General features: G+C 42.9%; 1 protein-coding gene across 9 annotated transcripts in view; it reads left to right on the plus strand.

Moving 5' to 3' along the window:
* Positions 1-3,189: 3,189 nt before the first annotated feature.
* The window catches only part of sgip1a (SH3GL interacting endocytic adaptor 1a), a 247,037-nt gene continuing 232,775 nt past the window's right edge, over positions 3,190-17,451 (plus strand). For 2 of the 9 annotated variants that reach the window (XM_069938387.1, XM_069938388.1), the window contains exon 1: positions 3,193-4,510. The gene's annotated coding sequence lies outside the window, so the exon portion shown is untranslated. Of the gene's footprint in view, positions 4,511-17,451 lie in introns of all 9 variants that reach the window. The other 7 variants (XM_069938390.1, XM_069938396.1, XM_069938392.1 and 4 more) reach the window with 6 other exon arrangements.

Genomic DNA, 17,451 nt, shown 5'->3' on the forward strand with positions numbered 1-17,451 from the left:
TATTTAAACTATTCAGACATACGATGTTTCACCACAGTAAATTATAATACTTGGCTACTCGGAATCAGGCTACCTTGGTAGCTTGCGCCAAATTATGCAAAAGTCATTTGGCAGATGACTCATCAGATTCGGTGCACCTTGCCATGAGAGATACCATCTGACTTCTATTCAGAAAACAGGCTGGGAAAATGGGGCAGACTATGGATAAAAGCCAGGATGGGTACCCAGGGTAAACAAAACCATATCCTGTTGGCGGTATTAACTGAGAAAATAGGCATCGAAACATGGCCAGAAGGAGGGACGTGAAATACTGGTACAATTGCCAATGCTGAACAACTACTGTGGCAAAAAGATGCCTCGAAGAAATGGAAAAATCAAATTAGAGAATGGAAGGAGGAAGCTCACAAAAAGTGGGATGAGGAAAGGAATGAGAATTGAAGGGTTAATATAAGTAGAAGAGGCACTCAAAATAGACAACAAAAAACATGGCAGGTATTGCAATCAGAGAGCAACTGGCATGATAAACAACAACAGAATAGGGATAAGGAAAATAAACAAAAAGCACTTAATGATTAATAAAGTAACGAGAAAACAAAATGACATATTAGAAGAAAAAGAGGGGGATGACATAGGGTACGGAGCAACAGCAAAAACAGTAAAAGCTGTCTGAAAAGACACACATTGAACTTTACTCCAGTTTATCAAGTTAGAAGTGGAGGCTTCCAAGTGTCAAAACAGAACCCCTGTAGAAGACATTACATTACATTAATTGGGACATTTAAAGACCACAAATGATCATTTCAGATTAAAAATCTGGTAGTTACTATTAAAATATTAACATGCTTGAGGAAAAAAAAACGCACAATTTATAGCGTGGGAAAATATAGATGCAAATGGTTTATAAAAACGAATGGGAGCAGATTGTAACAGGGTTAAAATATATAAAGTTCTGTCCACTTATACTCAAACCCAGACACCCACCTTTGTCAGAGAGAGAGAGATACTTTTGCTGTCTTCCTAACTTACTTACTCCTTCCTTGTTCTGCTAATCTGTATGTACATACTAATGCCATTTTAAATGCTGTTTCAATGAGCCCACATTAAATGTTCTACTTTTAATACTTACACGATCCAAAGATGAAATATGTTATCAACAAAAGCAGGCTTGTAATTAGCAGTTCTTAAAATACATGGAGAAAATTTAGGCATTAAAAACAAGTCATTTATCAGTGCACATTTTTCATACATTACTTCATGTTAGCAGGGAAGCACCATTGCTGATCATTTTTTTATTTACATAAGATTTATTTATTGCTTTTCAGAAGATTAAACCATTTCATAACTCTTTTTCAAATGGACCCCTTCTTGAAGAGGTGTGAACGATCCTGGCTAATTACAGTCTACAAACTTACTGCTTAAAAATTCAAAGTCAGGCTAGATGGGGCTTCTATCTCAGGAGATTAACTCAGGAGGTACTTACTTGTCTGTGGTCAATAAAGTCAGGATGGTGTATGGAAAACAAGTAAAATTGAAGATAATTTAAAGTAGACATAAGAAACAAATGATCATGAATAAATTGAGTAAGAAATCAATAAAACCATTTTCTGGATAAAGAGTTTCAAAATATTGAAGAAGTTGAGATGAATTGCCAGTAAAAGAGGTGGAAACAGATGCAATAACAACATTTAAGAGGCTTCCAGATAGCCAAAGGCATCTGAAGAGGATGGAGGGATGTTTAAACTTGCACATTGGGACTGGCACAGACATGTGGAGTTAAAGACTGTTCCTATGCGGGGCTATTCCATGAATGATTTTAAGGGGAAGTGAGCAAAGCAGCCTATAGAAGGATGTGTAATGTAAAAACAGGTGTGATTGGAGGCTGCTCTAATGGACTATGAATATCAGCATGGAGTAAATAACAACTTTGTGTCTTAAATTCTCTCATTTTAAATGATTTTTAGAAGCTGACAAGGTCACCTGCAAATCAGAACAACACCCCATCTTCTGACTGGCCACCATTGAGGACAACTTTAACTTGGTTCTTTTTTAATTTCAGATCAAAAGCCTTGAAGGAAATACCTTAGAGGCAAATTATATCCCGAATAAGAATGTTAAGAAGTGGTTCAGATTGAGCCATACATGTGTGGCATAACATTTGTTGAGAAGACAGAGCTTCAAAAAGCTTACTGCCGTGTACATTTTTACTACGGCCTTTAACTCAGAATATTCACTTTCAAACGACTTTGGTAAAAACACTCCAATTTTCTTTAAGATGAGAACTCTTTAATCTCAATCATAGATTAACCTAGTGTTCCTGCAAATTGAAAGGAAATTCAATCAATAATTAGTTAAATTAAAAATTAACGGAGAATGCCTAAATATTTCCATTCCATTTGAACTGCAGCAGAAGGCTCTTTCAGGTGGCCAGAATACCCCGATGTAAAGCCACATATTCTAACCCTATACGGCTCTTAGGGTACCCACCTGAAAAAAACAGGAGGCACCTCCGAGGCACACTTTCTAACCCTCCTCTGGGAGGGATAATCGCCGGAGCACTGGAAGTCCCCCAGGCACCTGAATGCAGCTGCCTGAAAGCGGCTGCTAAGGGGAAGGCTGATGACTCTATCAGCCAGTGACCCAACTCCCTGCTGCCCGACAGCCTCACTCCCCGCTGCCCCTGCCCCGACATTCCCCTGACGGCCTCCCCTGCCCTGACATCTCCCGCCGACCACTCCTGCCCCGACATATCCTGCTGACATCCCCTCCCCAGTAAGATTGGGTCTATCAGGCAGTGGGGAGGGGGCTCTCAGGCAGCGGAGAGGGGGGTGGCTGTCGGGCAGGGGTGCGGCTGTCTGGCAGCGGGGATGGGGGTTTAAGGCAATGGGGAGAGGCTCGGCTGTTTGGCAGCGGGGCAGGGGCGGGCAGCATGGGGACGTCGGGGCAGGGGCGGCTGGCGGGGGACATCAGGCCAGCGGGGGATGTCAGGGCAGGGGTGGTGTGGGCTGTCACAGCCCAGCTGGCCACTCCTGCATTGGGGCCACTCTCTGCTGCTCAAAATGCAGCATATTAATGGCTGTCTTCCCTATCTATAAATCCCCATGCAGCTGGAACTGTGTGGGAAACACAGAGTGGTTCCACCTGCATGGGGGATTAAGGGTAAGGAGGACAGCCATTGCTATGCCGCATATTTATGACGGGTGGCACCAATCACCCAGCCTCCTTAAGATGCGGAGGCGCTAAGAGGCACCTCTGGAAAAACAGGCCTTTTCAGGTGGACTGTAGCAGCCTTTTAGGGCTGCCTCCTAAAAGGTGAATCTTCAGGCTGGGATCTGCTGCTGCAGCCACCCTCAAGGCGGAAGATGAACCTGAAAGCGGCTAAAGACAAGATACCCAAGCGAACAGGCAGACAGCAAGTTTCTGGACAACTGGGACAGTGAGAAAATTAAAAGTTGCTTTCTTACAGTAGAGGGCCTCCTCTGCCATGGGAATAGAGAGGTTGTGACTTCACATCCCAATACTCAGTTATAAATTATGCCGGCTGGCCAAACGTGTACAGTACCTGATATCTTTGTTACTTGCTTATATGAACAATTACACCCACATTGGCAAGGAGGGAATGATAAATATTCCTGTAAATACCTCACTACAGACATGGTGGCATCCAAAATTTTAGTGAAGCAGACAGGGAAAAAAGAATAACAAAGAAATGCTGCATGCCAATAAAACAATGTCGATAAAGGGACACCATGCCAGAAGAGATGTTCCTCTTGCCATGAGGCCATTTTTTCATGTTTATAATGAGTTTACTGAATTATTGTAAGTATATTGCTGTAAAAATTGCTGCTTTAATTGCTTTAACAATTAGTTTAAAATTTATCAAGGGAAATAATTCCTTGTTATGCTCTACCTGAGGTACTAAACTGAGATAATGGTCCTCAATTTGTAACTGAGATAAATAAAGAATTGAATAAGGGTATCCTGCAATATTTCCACTACTCCCATCAAACCCATACAGCAGAAATAGTGGAATGTGTGAATAGAACATTAAAAAAATTAAATTGGCAAAATTGACTAAGGAAACAGGGCTAAAATTGGCTAAAGGTGCTACCCCTAGCATTATTTAAAATGCGAGTGACACCACAGGTTAAGTCGGGGCTATCTGCTGCAGAGATGGTCCACGGACAGCTAATTAGGACACCTTGGGGAGCAAAGCCCACACTAATGGGGATGAATTTATTATCATTAGGCGATAACGTGAGAAAATATTTGAGTAATCTAATTAAGACTTCTTTGAGCGGCGCATTCACAGGTACATCAAGGAGGGTAATCCAACAGAATCAAAGTGGTGAACATCCTAACATCAAATCTGAAAATAACATCCTCATGAGGAAATGGGATCAGAGGAAATTGAGAACTCAGTGAGGAATGGCCATACCAGGTGCTGTTAAACAACACTGACTGCAGTAAAGCTTGAAGGGCACCCTCATTGGATACACCAAACAGGCCGAAGGTAAAAGGTCCACCTAAAACCTAAAGACTTATTATTCTAATATAAGAACTTTATTTTTATGACTTTTCATCGCCTTGATATGTGAACTGAATACCGGAGCCGTGATTGAAAAGAGAAATTTTGGGTGACAGATTAATATCTTACAGGGAGTGATAATGGATTTTTAAGACTAAACAGATCAGAGACAATTCAAAATAAGGACACAAACGTGTGGAGGACAGCAGGGTAACAGGACATTTTTGGGGACCCACAGATACATAACCATACCAAAGCTGGGAGAAAGTTGATGTAAAACTTCACAGTATTCAATGTTTTTTGACATAGAACATATTCACGACTGACTACCAATTTGATGTGGTCCTGTTAATTGGGATATATGGATCCCCCTAAGGCTCATGTACAGAAGCTACACTAATACCCTGATTGGCCAGAGGTAACCTGGTTTAGGATGAAGAGAGGTATCTCTAGGATGGAGCAGGTCTTTATGATCCTGTTCCCCTAGGACAGTACAGGAAAGGCACCTAAGAACTGATTTGCTGACTCAGTGTTGGGTGGCTATTAGCTAATGAAATGGCTAAGTAGCTGGGACGGTGGTTTCTCAGCTGTCAACAGAGATGGTTTCCATGTGTACTGTGACAATGGACCTGGCTGTTTGTGGGGAGACCTGTAAAGTTATACGTCAAGGCTACTGTGTATGGAGCTCTGACAACTTCACTAAATGGGTGAACCACATGCAAAAAGAGAGACACAGGATTTACATAAAATTGATGTGAAATGTCTGACTGCTACACCTATCCCTTTGCACAAAGCTTTGGCACTGGATTAAAAGAATTTATTATGCTCCCAGCTACCAAGTTACCCTTGTAGATTTACTGTTTTAATGCTGTCCAAGTTTTCTCCACAGACCTTTTTTAGTTATTATAGTCATGGTAAACAGGGAGGAATGTAGAAATGTAGAAGGTTCTGTTCAAAGGATAAATGTAGAATTGCAGAAAGTTGCATTTATAAGAAAACCAGCATAAGTTTTAGTCAGTCAGAAGCATCCATAGAACCTCCCAGACAGAAATTAATTCTCACCTCTTCTACAGAACCCGAAACCCCATGCTTCAGATATCCTGATGCCTGCCTAATATCTTTAACCTAATAGTACTAACTGACGACTGATAGAGTCAATGAACCGTCAAAAGGCAGCCCATTCATAAATCGATTTCCTCCTCAAAAGCAGCTGATTGAGTTACTACTTGACAGACACGATGTAGATATTGTCAAAGGCTGCAGTAAACATCCAGTAACACTGACAATGCCACTCAGTCCCTGGATGGCACATTGTTTTTGCTCAGAAGTTTTGGCCACCATTGCTAACTTCAATAATTTAAGATTAGAGTGAAACTAGCCACTTGCACATGTTCATTGGAAACCAGAAATCAGGCAGGTAGAGAACAGATACTGATGTGTACTGAGAACAACCCTTCCAGACTTCTGTTGATTTTTGTATACCAGAAAGATGTCTCTTAATTATAACTTGTACATGAGAATAAATGACTGACAACAAATCATTTCCTTATCTTTAGGAAGAGGATATAGAAAATGTAAAACATAAGTTGTAACAATACATTCAAAGAAATGATATCCAATTTGTATGCAGGAAAATACCTTAAATACTGAACCCTGTGACTGTGTTCTTTGAATGAGACCACACAGTCTTAGTGAGGTGATCTTGTCTACCCAACACTACAGTCTGCTCATTCCCACTAGCGTTATTCGAATAAAGTCTGTTTGAATTGTTGTGTGTGCCTTGATTGTACATTTTGTACCTTGACAGGAGCTCAACTATCACAAGTACTCAAGCAGTCCTTCAGTACCCTTGGATAGGATTCTCTTCACCTCAGCCACGACTATGTGGGGTGGGGGGGTGAGGGGGGGGGGGGGTGGAGTTCATCAAGGTGACACAGATCATAGATCAGGAAGTTCCAAAAAGTTCATTTTTTTGGCTCTATGTGATTTGGAATTTGGCTTAATTTTTATTTTAAGTTTGTGCATATTTAAGTAGGCTGTTAGTTTATTCTCAATAGACTATTATACTGCTGGAAGCACAGAGCTTAGCAGATTCTGGCTGAGATTGTTCTGTATTTGATTTGAGACTGAAAGCTTATCAAAGTCTGCCCTCTGCTGCCAATTTCAAATATAGCTCAATAAACAGTAATCTCTCAGTTGACTAGGATGATCAGACATTTTTTAAGAGGCAGTAACAATAATTGTTTTGTTAGCTTGTCTTGGCTTGTCTTGTTAGCCTGTTTCATCCCAACCACCCTGCACCTCCAGCTTCAAATTTTAATTCAAAAAACTATCCTCTCCTTTTAAGGATCAAAATGGTGCTACCCATTTTGCAAAACAATGGATTTTATACCATTTTCATTTTACTAAGGTGAGGATAAAAGATGCCATTAATCAAAATGTATTTTGATATTTTAAATAATAATTTGTAATGTAATTTTTTTGTGTTCTTCTTCTTAAGTAGTCTCTCAAGGTCAACGGTGACTTAATTCCACTCTGCTCTGTGGTTTCTAAGGTAGCTAATGAGGCTGGTGGTGAACTTCTCCCACTTACCCATGTGCCCTGATTCATGGCTCCAAGGTTCTCAGTACCATCTCCCTTTAAGCAATCATGAGCCAGAAATTCCCAGGAGTTGCATGTCATAAAGGAGGCTTTCAATATATTTTATCTCTGCCTATTAATCTCTTTTCATGACAGGGATTAGCACAGGGTGTCTGTTCAAGAGTATTGTGACAGGTGTAAAAAACACATGGCCTCCCCATTGTAGGTGAGACTGTAAATTGGATCCCAATACTGGGATCGTGGCCTGACAGGGACGTTAACATTGCTCCAGTTATCCTTCCAGTGAATTTGGATTATTTGTGGAGATAGCTTTACCAGTACTTTGACATTCCTGCTGTGATTAGTCAAAAACCTAAAGGTGCTAGGTATCACTGCTGCCCTGCAGACTATAAGTTGTATCAAATGTCTAACGTCTTAATCTTCAAATAACTGTGGTGGTGTATTGAAGGCAGTGACATGGTACTCCATCTGCCAGACCTTTGCCCACTCATCTGTCTTTGCCAAAAGGTGGTTCCTGTGATATGGACCATGTTTCCAAGAGGGAAGAGTGGTGCAGCAGGGGCAGGTTGGCAGAGGAACACCTTCCTTGCTGATGAGTGTGAGAATCATCTCTCACGATACCCATGGCTAAACATATATTTTTCCGCATTTTTCAAAATATTTGAGAGAATCAGTAGATGCATTTATGTAGAATGTAAACCACTGCATGTATTCTCAAATATGGATAAGAATAGTTTTGCCAGAGTTGATGACAGAGTAATTAGGAGATTATCAGAGCAGTATGAACAGATGCATGTTGGAAGCTTGTTTATAAAAGTGCAGATTAGTAAGGAGGTTAAGATTTCTTTCATAAGCTTAAGTTCAATGTTATTCCCAAAGTGCATTTAGCAAAGAAAAAGACATTGTTCTTGTTGATTTCAAGCCAATGTGTACTAAAAGCCAAAGGGCCTGCTTCTGCTTTGACATTCTGTTCTATTTGTTCCTTTTGTGCTGTTCTGTCGACGATGATGATTTCCTTCCCTGAGACTTTACTGTGAAGTGTCTGCTTTTGCTACACCTGGACATTTTCCAAACATCGGGCTCTGCTATCTCCTAAGGACCTTGTGCTGCTTCTTACAGTGTCAATATTTGAGAGCTTATGTGGAGCCTCCTGCTTTATTACCGAAATATTTAAACAATGTAGATATTTCTTTAGTTCTGTTGTGCTTCGGAATAATCCAATTCCATACACTTGAATTACCAATGAGTTTGCACAGATAGGTACTCAGTAGGTCAAACAACATCTGTGGAGGCAAATATATGGTCAATCCTGATGCATGGTTCCAGGCTGAAACTCCAACTATCCCTTTGTGTTCATATATGCTGCTTGACCTGCTGGGCTCTTCCAGCAGGTTGATTTCTTTGCTCCACTTTCCGGTTTCTATAGTTTTTTGTGTCTCCAGCTGCAATAAGGGTTAGGTAGACCTCTTACACAATATACGTTGTGCAGAATGGCTTATGTGAGTCACCATGTTCTTGTATTTTCACGTAATGCACTTGGCACACCTGAGTTCATCAGCAGAACAGTGTCTCCAACTCAGCCTGGGCGACTACTGGTAGCATCAGCTCATGTAATGAAGACAGATGTAAAATGCACATTTAATGTTTGCCTTGTCTGCTGCAATACATGAAGAATTTCCTTTGATCTTCTAAAAATACATTTTTCAGAGCTTAGTACTTCCATTTTACAAATACTGTACATATATAAAGTAAATACTTAATTATAGGGTAACTTAATTGTAAACTTTTCTTGTAATCTCTCTTATACAATGCTCTCTGCTCACATTGCTTTCGAATGAAATAGTTCCTGAAATTGAATTTAAATTATTCAAATGGGCAATGTCCACCTGGGAAGTCATGCTAAAGTCTGTCAAAACACAGAAATGCTGGAGGAACTCAGCTGGTATAGTATCGTCCATAGTACATAAAGATGTGTTACAAATGTGTCGGGCCTGAACCCTTCCTCAAGGTATGAGTGAAAAGAAAACACAGGTACCCAGTCTGTGACCAGTCTCTCCAATGTAGACTACAACAGGAGCATCGGATACTTTAGATGACCCCTGCAGATTCAAAAATGAATTGTTGCTTCATTTGGAAGGACTGACTAGGGTCCCGAATCGTGGTGAGGGAGGAGATGTGAGAGCAAGTGGAACATCTCCTGCAATCACAGGGGTAGGTGCCTAGGAGGGAATTGGTGGGGAGGGAGGAGTGGACAAGGGAGTAATGGAGAGAGAAGTCCCTGTGGAAGGCAGAGAAGGGAGGAGAGGGGAAAATGTGTCTGGTGTTGGGATCACACACTAGTTAGCAGAAATGGCGGAGGAGGATATTTTAGATGTGGAGGTTGGTGGGATGGTAGGCAAGGCAATTTGGAATCCTATCATTGTTGTGCATTGGTGCGGAGGAGGCCGGGGCTGATGTGCGGGTAGCTTGAAGAAGGAGGACATCTCTAATGATCTAGCATGGAAAACCTCATTCTGGGAGCAGATATAATGGAGGCAGAGGAATTGAGAGAAAGGAAAGGAATGGGGACAGGGTGTGAAGAGGTGTAGTTGAGTACCTGTTGGAGTTGGTGGATTTTTAAAAGGTATCTGATGAGAGTTTTCTTCTGAGATGGAGACAGAGAGATCTCTGTTACTAGAGATGAACCAAGTGAATATGAGGTCACGGTGGAAGTTGGCAGCAAAGTGGATGAAGTCAATAACATACTGAATCTTTACCTCATGTTTCACTCGCACTAAAGTCTGTGTCATCTCCAGCAGATTTTCACCTTCATAAGATCTCCATAATTGGATTCTTGCCACTTTCCTCTGCATCTTCTGGAAAAATTCAACAACTTCTTTTATTACACATTTCTAAACCAAATACAGCACCAGATATTCCAGAAGCTATGAAAATTTTAAAAAAGCCCTCAGATGCTGAAATTAAACAGTGAATGCTGGAATCTCTCTACGGGTCATGGAACTGGATTTCACTCTGAATCAATAGTTAGAAAGGAATTATAACCTCTGCTACTGGAAACAAATTAATTGGAAAGTTATGATAAAGGAACATATTAAAGAGCTTACTAAAACCAGATTTTAAAAAAAATCTATCTTTAACAATATAGAAAAGTACTAGAGAAAGTCAGCAGGTTACATAAAGTCAATAGAAAGCAAATGGTTAGGACCAACTTTTCAGGCCTGAGCCCTTCATCAAACTATGAGGAAACAAATGGCAGGTGGCTGACTGAAAAGGTAGGAGGAGGAGAAGAAAAATTAACGTGTGAATCTTCAGGGGTCATCTACTGTGCCCAGTGCTTCTGTTATGGCCTCCTCTACATTGGAGAAACTGGATGTAGACTGAGAGATCTTTTTGATGAGCTCCTTTGTTCTCCCCACTGCAATAATGGCCAGTGGCCACCAATTTCATTCCCACACTGACATTTTTGTCCATGAACTTGTTAGGATTCTTTGAGGATATAATGGGTGCGGTGGATAGAGGGGAACAGGTTGATGTTGTATATTTGGATTTCCAGAAAGCGTTTGATAAGGTGCCGCCAAGAGACTTCTCAGTAAGTTACAGGAAAGTGGAGTCCGGGGAAGTATATTGGCCTGGATTGAAAATTGGTTGTCTGACAGGAGGCAGAGAGTCGGGATAAATGGGAGTTTTTCAGGTTGGCAGAGAGTGATAAGTGGGGTGCCGCAGGGGTCAGTGTTAGGCCCACAACTGTTCATCATTTAATTGATGACTTGGAGGAGGGGACAAAATGTGGTGTAGCCAAGTTTGCGGATGACACCAAATTGAGTGGAAGAGCAAATTGTAATGAGGATGTGGAGAGTCTGCAGAGGGATATAGTTAAGCTGGATGAGTGAGCAAAGGTCTGGCAGATGGAGTACAATGTTAGTAAGTGTGAGGTTATACACTTTGGCAAGAAAAATAAAAGAGCTGAATATTATTTAAAGGGTGAAAAACTACAGCATGCTGTTGTGCAGAGGGACTTGGGAGTGCTTGTGCATGAATCGCAAAAAGTTAGGTTGCAGGTGCAGCAGGTTATTAAGAAGGCAAAGGAATGTTGCCCTTCATCGCTAGAGGAATTAAATTCAGGAGTAGGGAGGTAATGTTGCAACTGTATAAGGTACTGGTGAGACCGCACCTGGAGTACTGTGTCCAGTTCTGGTCTCCATATTTGAGGAAGGATATACTGGCTTTGGAGACGGTCCAGAGGAGGTTTACTAGGTTAATTCTTGGGATGAAGGGGTTGACTTATGATGAAAGATTAAATCATCTAGGATTGTATTCGCTCGAGTTCAGAAGAATGAGACATCTTATAGAAACATATAGGATTATGAAGGGTATGGATAGGATAGATGTAGGAAGGTTTTTTTGAGCTGGCCGAGGAAACTAAAACCAGACGACACAGTCTCAAGATTCGGGGGAGTAGATTTAGGACAGAGATGAGGAAAAATAGTTTTTCCCAGAGAGTAGTGAATGTATGAAATTCTCTAACCAGGGAAGTGGTTGAGGCTGCCTCATTAAACATATTTAAAATTTGGTTAGATAAATTTTACATGATCGAGGAATTAAGGGATATGGGGAGAAGGCAGGTAGGTGGAGTTAGGTCATAAATTAGATCACCCATGATCGTATTGAATGGCGGAGCAGGCTCGATGGGCCATTTTTGCCCTACTACTGTTCCTACTTCCTATGTTCCTATGTTCCTATGCATTGCCAATCTGAGGTTCCCCACAAATTGGAGTAACAACATCTAATTCATCTGGGCACTGTCCAACCAGATGGCATTAATATCAACTTCAGTTTCCATTAGGCCCTTCCCCTGTTTCCTTCTCTCTCTCTTACCCTATAGGTCTGTCTCCTTTCCTTGAGCTCCCCACCCTCTTCCCTCTCCATTCAGAGAGCTACCCCTCCCATCACTCCTCAGCTTTTTTTCTCTTCTGCTCTCCTACCCATTTCCACCTATGACCTCTTGCCTGTTGGCCTGTGCACCTCTCCCTGCCCCTTATTCCCTCCTCCCCCCCCCCCCATTGTTCAGGTGCCTGCCTGCTTTTTGCTCATAGCTCAACAAAGGTCTCAGACCTAAAACATTATATACTTTTGCTCCCTCTAGACCTGTTGAGTTTCCCCAGCACTTTTATATATTGCACTATAATCACAACATTTGCAGACTTTCCTGTTTAGCTCTGTTTTTGACAAACATTGAAACAAATCAATTTGATGTCTTTGCTAAGTAAAATCGTGTTGTGACTCATCTTGGGTCAAAGTATATAATGTTATTTTGGCTGTACTTCATCTTCATATATTAGTGTCGTCATTGCTGAAGATACACTTAACATTTTTAGGGTACTGGTAAATTGAAACAGAACAATGATAAAAGGAAAATTCTGTCAACTGTCAAACATGAGGCTTTTGATTTCAGAAAACAGAATAATTTGGCTGTAACACTGGGTGAAACTCACTTGGCTAAATCCTATTGAAGCCAACATCAGAGCTTTCAAACGTGCCCAACGCATGTTGAGGACCAGCACTATTTCATTTTCCATTTCTGTCTTCACCAAGAGGTGATGAAATTAAAGAAGTGGTACATGTTTTCCAGGACCTTGACATGAATATTTATTAAGACCATCAGATGTAGGAGCAGACATAGGTATGTATTTATCCTGCACCTTCCCCATTTCTGGCAGAAACCCCACCCATTGCTGCTCTGCCACCTTCCCTACTAGTGAGCAGAAAAATGGCAAACAGGGAGGAAAAGAAAGAAATCCCCAAAAGCCCCATGAAAGAAACTGGCAACTTATGCTGTAAGCAATGGGAAGAAAAGGGTAAAGGTGCAAACAGAAACCAGTAACCTCTCATTATCCCAGGGTGAACCCAGCACAAGTGCCGGACAAAGATAAAGGAAGTGCAAAAATGGAGAGGAAAAAAATGGGTTCCAAATAAGCCCGCAGTGGGAGGTACAGCACCCAGTGACTCCCAGCTTCAGGAGACCGTGAGCAGGGCCGAAGCCATTGATTCCCTGTTCTGGGAGACAGAGAGCAGTGCGGGTACCATCACATCCCAGCTCTGGGAAATCCAGAACAGCACAGATGCCGTTGTTCTCCAATTACAGGAGAAGAGAACAAGCTAGTCAGGACACAGAGGAGCCCACAGCCACCAGCTTTGCCTGAGGAGACTCCACTCCCAGAGGAAGATTAACCCCTGTTCCTGAGCCCCAAATCAGTGCCGCAGTTCACCAAAGAAGTGGGCATGAGGGATCAAGCTGATTGACAATGGACTGTAACTACTGCTAACCAGAGACGCTGATGAACAACAATGGAGATTAAAATAACACCACTCAACATGCGCACTAAGGCATATATGACTTTCAACAAGAGTGTGGACTGCTACACTCAGAAACAATCAGAGGTGGTTGCAATTGTGGCAACCATTTGTATAGTTATGGGGAAACGATGGCCGTGCATCCATTCTGGGTATCTTGCAGTGGGAGTCGTGCATCCATTCTGGGTATCTTGCAGTGGGGAGGCAACTTTGTAATCACCAAGGTTCGAGGACAAGGAGGTGAATTGTAAGTGGTTGGGGTATGTCTCCTTGTGGTGGACCTAACATACCATGACACCATGCTTCAACTGATCAAAGTGTACGCCTCATCCATGTGGAGCGAAAGGCTGGCCATCTTCCAGCAGCTCCCACCGTTGCTTAGTGACATCCAGGCTGGCCAGTGTCTTCAACTGCATTATCGATATGGCTGGATGATCTGGCAGTGCTGACAGCAGACTGGATAGACTAGACTGATGGAGACAGTAGAGGATGCACAGCTGTGTGATGCCTTCAGCAACCTTGCAGATGGAGCACAACTGCAGCCCACCCAGACAAGATCGGATGGCTCAACCAGGTAGACCTCATTTTCATGTGGAAGGCCATCATGGTCAAAACCACATGACCTCACGCCAGTGTTCATCACTGACCATGCCTTCTTTGCACCTCCTGTCACCTACAGGAGGACCAGAAGGTGGCCAGGGGAATGTGGAAGCTGAACATGAAGCTGTTGACACCAGAGACTGCAGAGGAACTCAAGAAAGAGATTGCTGGTTGAAGAACTGTGAAACCCTTCTTTGATTTCCCCGTGACTAAGGAGAACATTAAGAGGTTCTTTACCCTCAAAGGTGTTCAGACAGCAAGGCAGAGGCAGAAGAAACTCAGCCAACAAAATGATCTGCAGCAATTTCTCTTCCTTCATTTGAAAGGTGTGGATGAGAGGGATGAACTCCAAGAGGTGACGAGCTGGAAAGCCTTGCAATTCACCTCCTTGTCCTCGAAGATTAGAGTCTGCACAGTGAAACAGGATGAGATGTGCTCATGCTCTTCTTCCAAAAGATTCACAGAGGGAGGTTGGTGATCTACAGCCTCACAGACAGGCATATAGAAGATCAGTAGATAATTTTATGCTGGGCTGTATGGCACAAAGGATACAGACAGAATAGCCTCCCACAATTTCCTGTCCTCTATCTTAGACAATAGTAAATGGGAATGTCTAGACAAGCAATCACCTCAGAGAGCTGAGAGACTTGATCTGTTCCTTTGGTCAAGTTAGTCTCCTGGAAATGACATCTTACTGATAAATTCTTACTGACTGAATTGTACACACCTCTGTGGGTCTGGCTGGGCTGGGGCACATTGGAAGTATATAATGCTAAGCTTCTGACAGGCAACATGTCAGATTCCACAAGGAAGAGCATCATTACCTTCATCTTCAAACAGAAGGAAGAGAAGGAGGATATCAGGAATTGGAGATCCATATCAGTGTTGGCAATAATATCCTGTCAAAGCCCATTGCCAATTGAGTTAAGTCTGCCCCGAGAAGGTGATCCACCTAGACCAAACCTACATAATTCTGGGCATGAAAATCTCTGACAGCCTCACCCAGCTCAGAGATACCATCGCCTACATGCAAGATAAAGGGGTCTGATCTGTCTGATCACCTTAGACCAGGAAAATGCATTCGACCAGATATTGCACACATACATGATGGATATGCTCTCCATTGCTAAATCCATCAGGAAGGGCATATGAAGAGTGATGTTGCCAGGTGGTTGAGGCACTTAGGTCAAGGCCTTCCTGTTCATGGATGGCATTGCCAACTTTTGTTCTACTTGCAATTAGTCCACTGATTGATCGGCATCTGTGACCAATTTGAGTTTTCATTGGGTGCCAGGGTAAACTAGAAGAAGAGCACACCAGTGCTCTTTGATAATTGACCTGACCGGTCCACCATCCCATCCACAATCAGATCTGACTACCTGAAGGTGGTGGGGATCTGGTTTGGAGAGGCAAAGCATGCAACAAGAGTTGGCTAGAGAGGTTTGCAAAAGTCCACCAGAAATTGGGCTTTGAGGTGGCGCTCCCTCTCAATAACAGGGAAGAACTTGGTCATCCGGTGCAAGGTGTTCTCATTACTGCTGTGCGTGGCACAGGTGTGGCCCATCTTCTGCACCTCTGCCCAGAAGGTTACAAGAGCAGTTTTCCAGTTCATATGGGGATCCAAGATGGAAAAGGTCAAAAAGGTCAGCACGTACAAGTTGCCAGACAATGGAGGCAAGGGCGTATGTAATGTGGCCCTCATCCTGATGACCACCTATGTGTGTGGCTACATCAGGCTGTGTGAGGAACCAAAGTATGAGGGCACCAAGTGCCTCTATGAGCTGAGGTTCTACCTGTCCAGCTACTGCAAAGGATGGGCCTGTTCCCTAGTCTTTGTCACACCACCTAACATACATGGAAATGTTTATCCAGATGATTAGGCAGTGGTCAGCACAGAACGTCCTGCAGAGACCGAGGGACAAGGAATCCATGGAATGGTTCCTTGAGAAGACTGTCCAGGTCATCTGGCAGAATGCCTCATTGCCAGTGCTGATAAACGCACCAGAACTTGGCCTGGCTGGCTTTGAGAGGAGCCCTCCCAGTCAGATCCTTCCTGTACATCCAGAACATCACCCACAACACACGTTGTCCCTGAGATGGCTGCAGTAGAGAGGATACAGTTGCCCACTTCTTTGCAGAATGCAGATTTGCCAAGAGAGTGTAGAGAAGAATGGAAGGTGCCTTGTCACCGTTCATGCCCAGCAGCAGCGTGACAAAGGACTCTGATTTACGGGCTGTTCTGAGGGATGCACTCAGAGTCAGAGATCCAGAACTACTGGAAGACCATCAACTTGGTGAAAGACTCACTTAAGTCAACTCAAAACTCGATGGTCTCTCAGATCACGGAGATGTCAGTGCAGGAATGCTGCCAACTGGCACATTCCATGCTTCAGGAGTATGTGCTGGGGGATGCATTGAGGCTTGGTGCAGCCAACACAAGGCAACTGTAAGGAAGGATCACAGACTACCAGTCTTTCCGCTACCAAGTATTGAGGGAATGAGACTGAGAGGAAGTCTCTAAAACAACAGAGGGAGGAATAATGACAAGGTGCCACAATGATTTAAATAGAAATGAATGTAACAATTTAAAATAATGGAAATATATAGATACAGAACTAAGGGTGGGAAGAGACTTTGAGTGGATTTCCTTTTAATTGTTGTGAATAAAGACTACTTTTGGTTAAAAAATAGATTATTTCCTCTCCCAAATAAAGAAAAATGGTGTCCGGCCCTTGAGAGACTAGTGATGAGGGAATAGTCAGATTGAAATATGATCCTAATCTTTTTTTAAAATATTTTATTTACGATTAATCATCACCACCAAAAATCACTATATCTAAATGACACAGGCAAAGTTTGAATGAACATTTGGTTTGAAACCCCCATCGTGTTAGTGGTGTGTTTCATTCTGTGTAGCAGTCGCTACATTGGTGACCCCAGCGAGCCCACACCATTGTCTAGCCTCCCGATGTGGACGCAACAGCAATCAGCGCGGTCACGATGAAACTTCCCCCCCCCCCCCTTTCTGGACCCATGCCCACGCACTTGGTTCGGGCAAGCGGAGGCGCAGTTTCACCTCAGACACATCACCTCAGATGCCACAATGTTCTACCACGTTGTGAGCGCGCTCAATGAAGAAACCGCAGCCAGAGTGGATGACCTCATCCACAGCCCACCAGAGGAAGGTAAATACCTCACTCTCAGAAGTCTCCTCCTTGGGACATTCGGCCTCTCCCATCAGCAGCGCGCTGCCAGGCTCCTACACCTGGAAGGTCTGTGCAACAGAATCCCATCTGCCCTCATGGACGAGATGATGGCACTAGCAGAGGGCCATAGTTCCTGCTTGATGTTCAAACAGGCTTTCCTTGAGCATC

Source organism: Narcine bancroftii, chromosome 5 (genome assembly GCF_036971445.1).
Source record: "Narcine bancroftii isolate sNarBan1 chromosome 5, sNarBan1.hap1, whole genome shotgun sequence".
NCBI classification, from domain to species: domain Eukaryota; kingdom Metazoa; phylum Chordata; class Chondrichthyes; order Torpediniformes; family Narcinidae; genus Narcine; species Narcine bancroftii.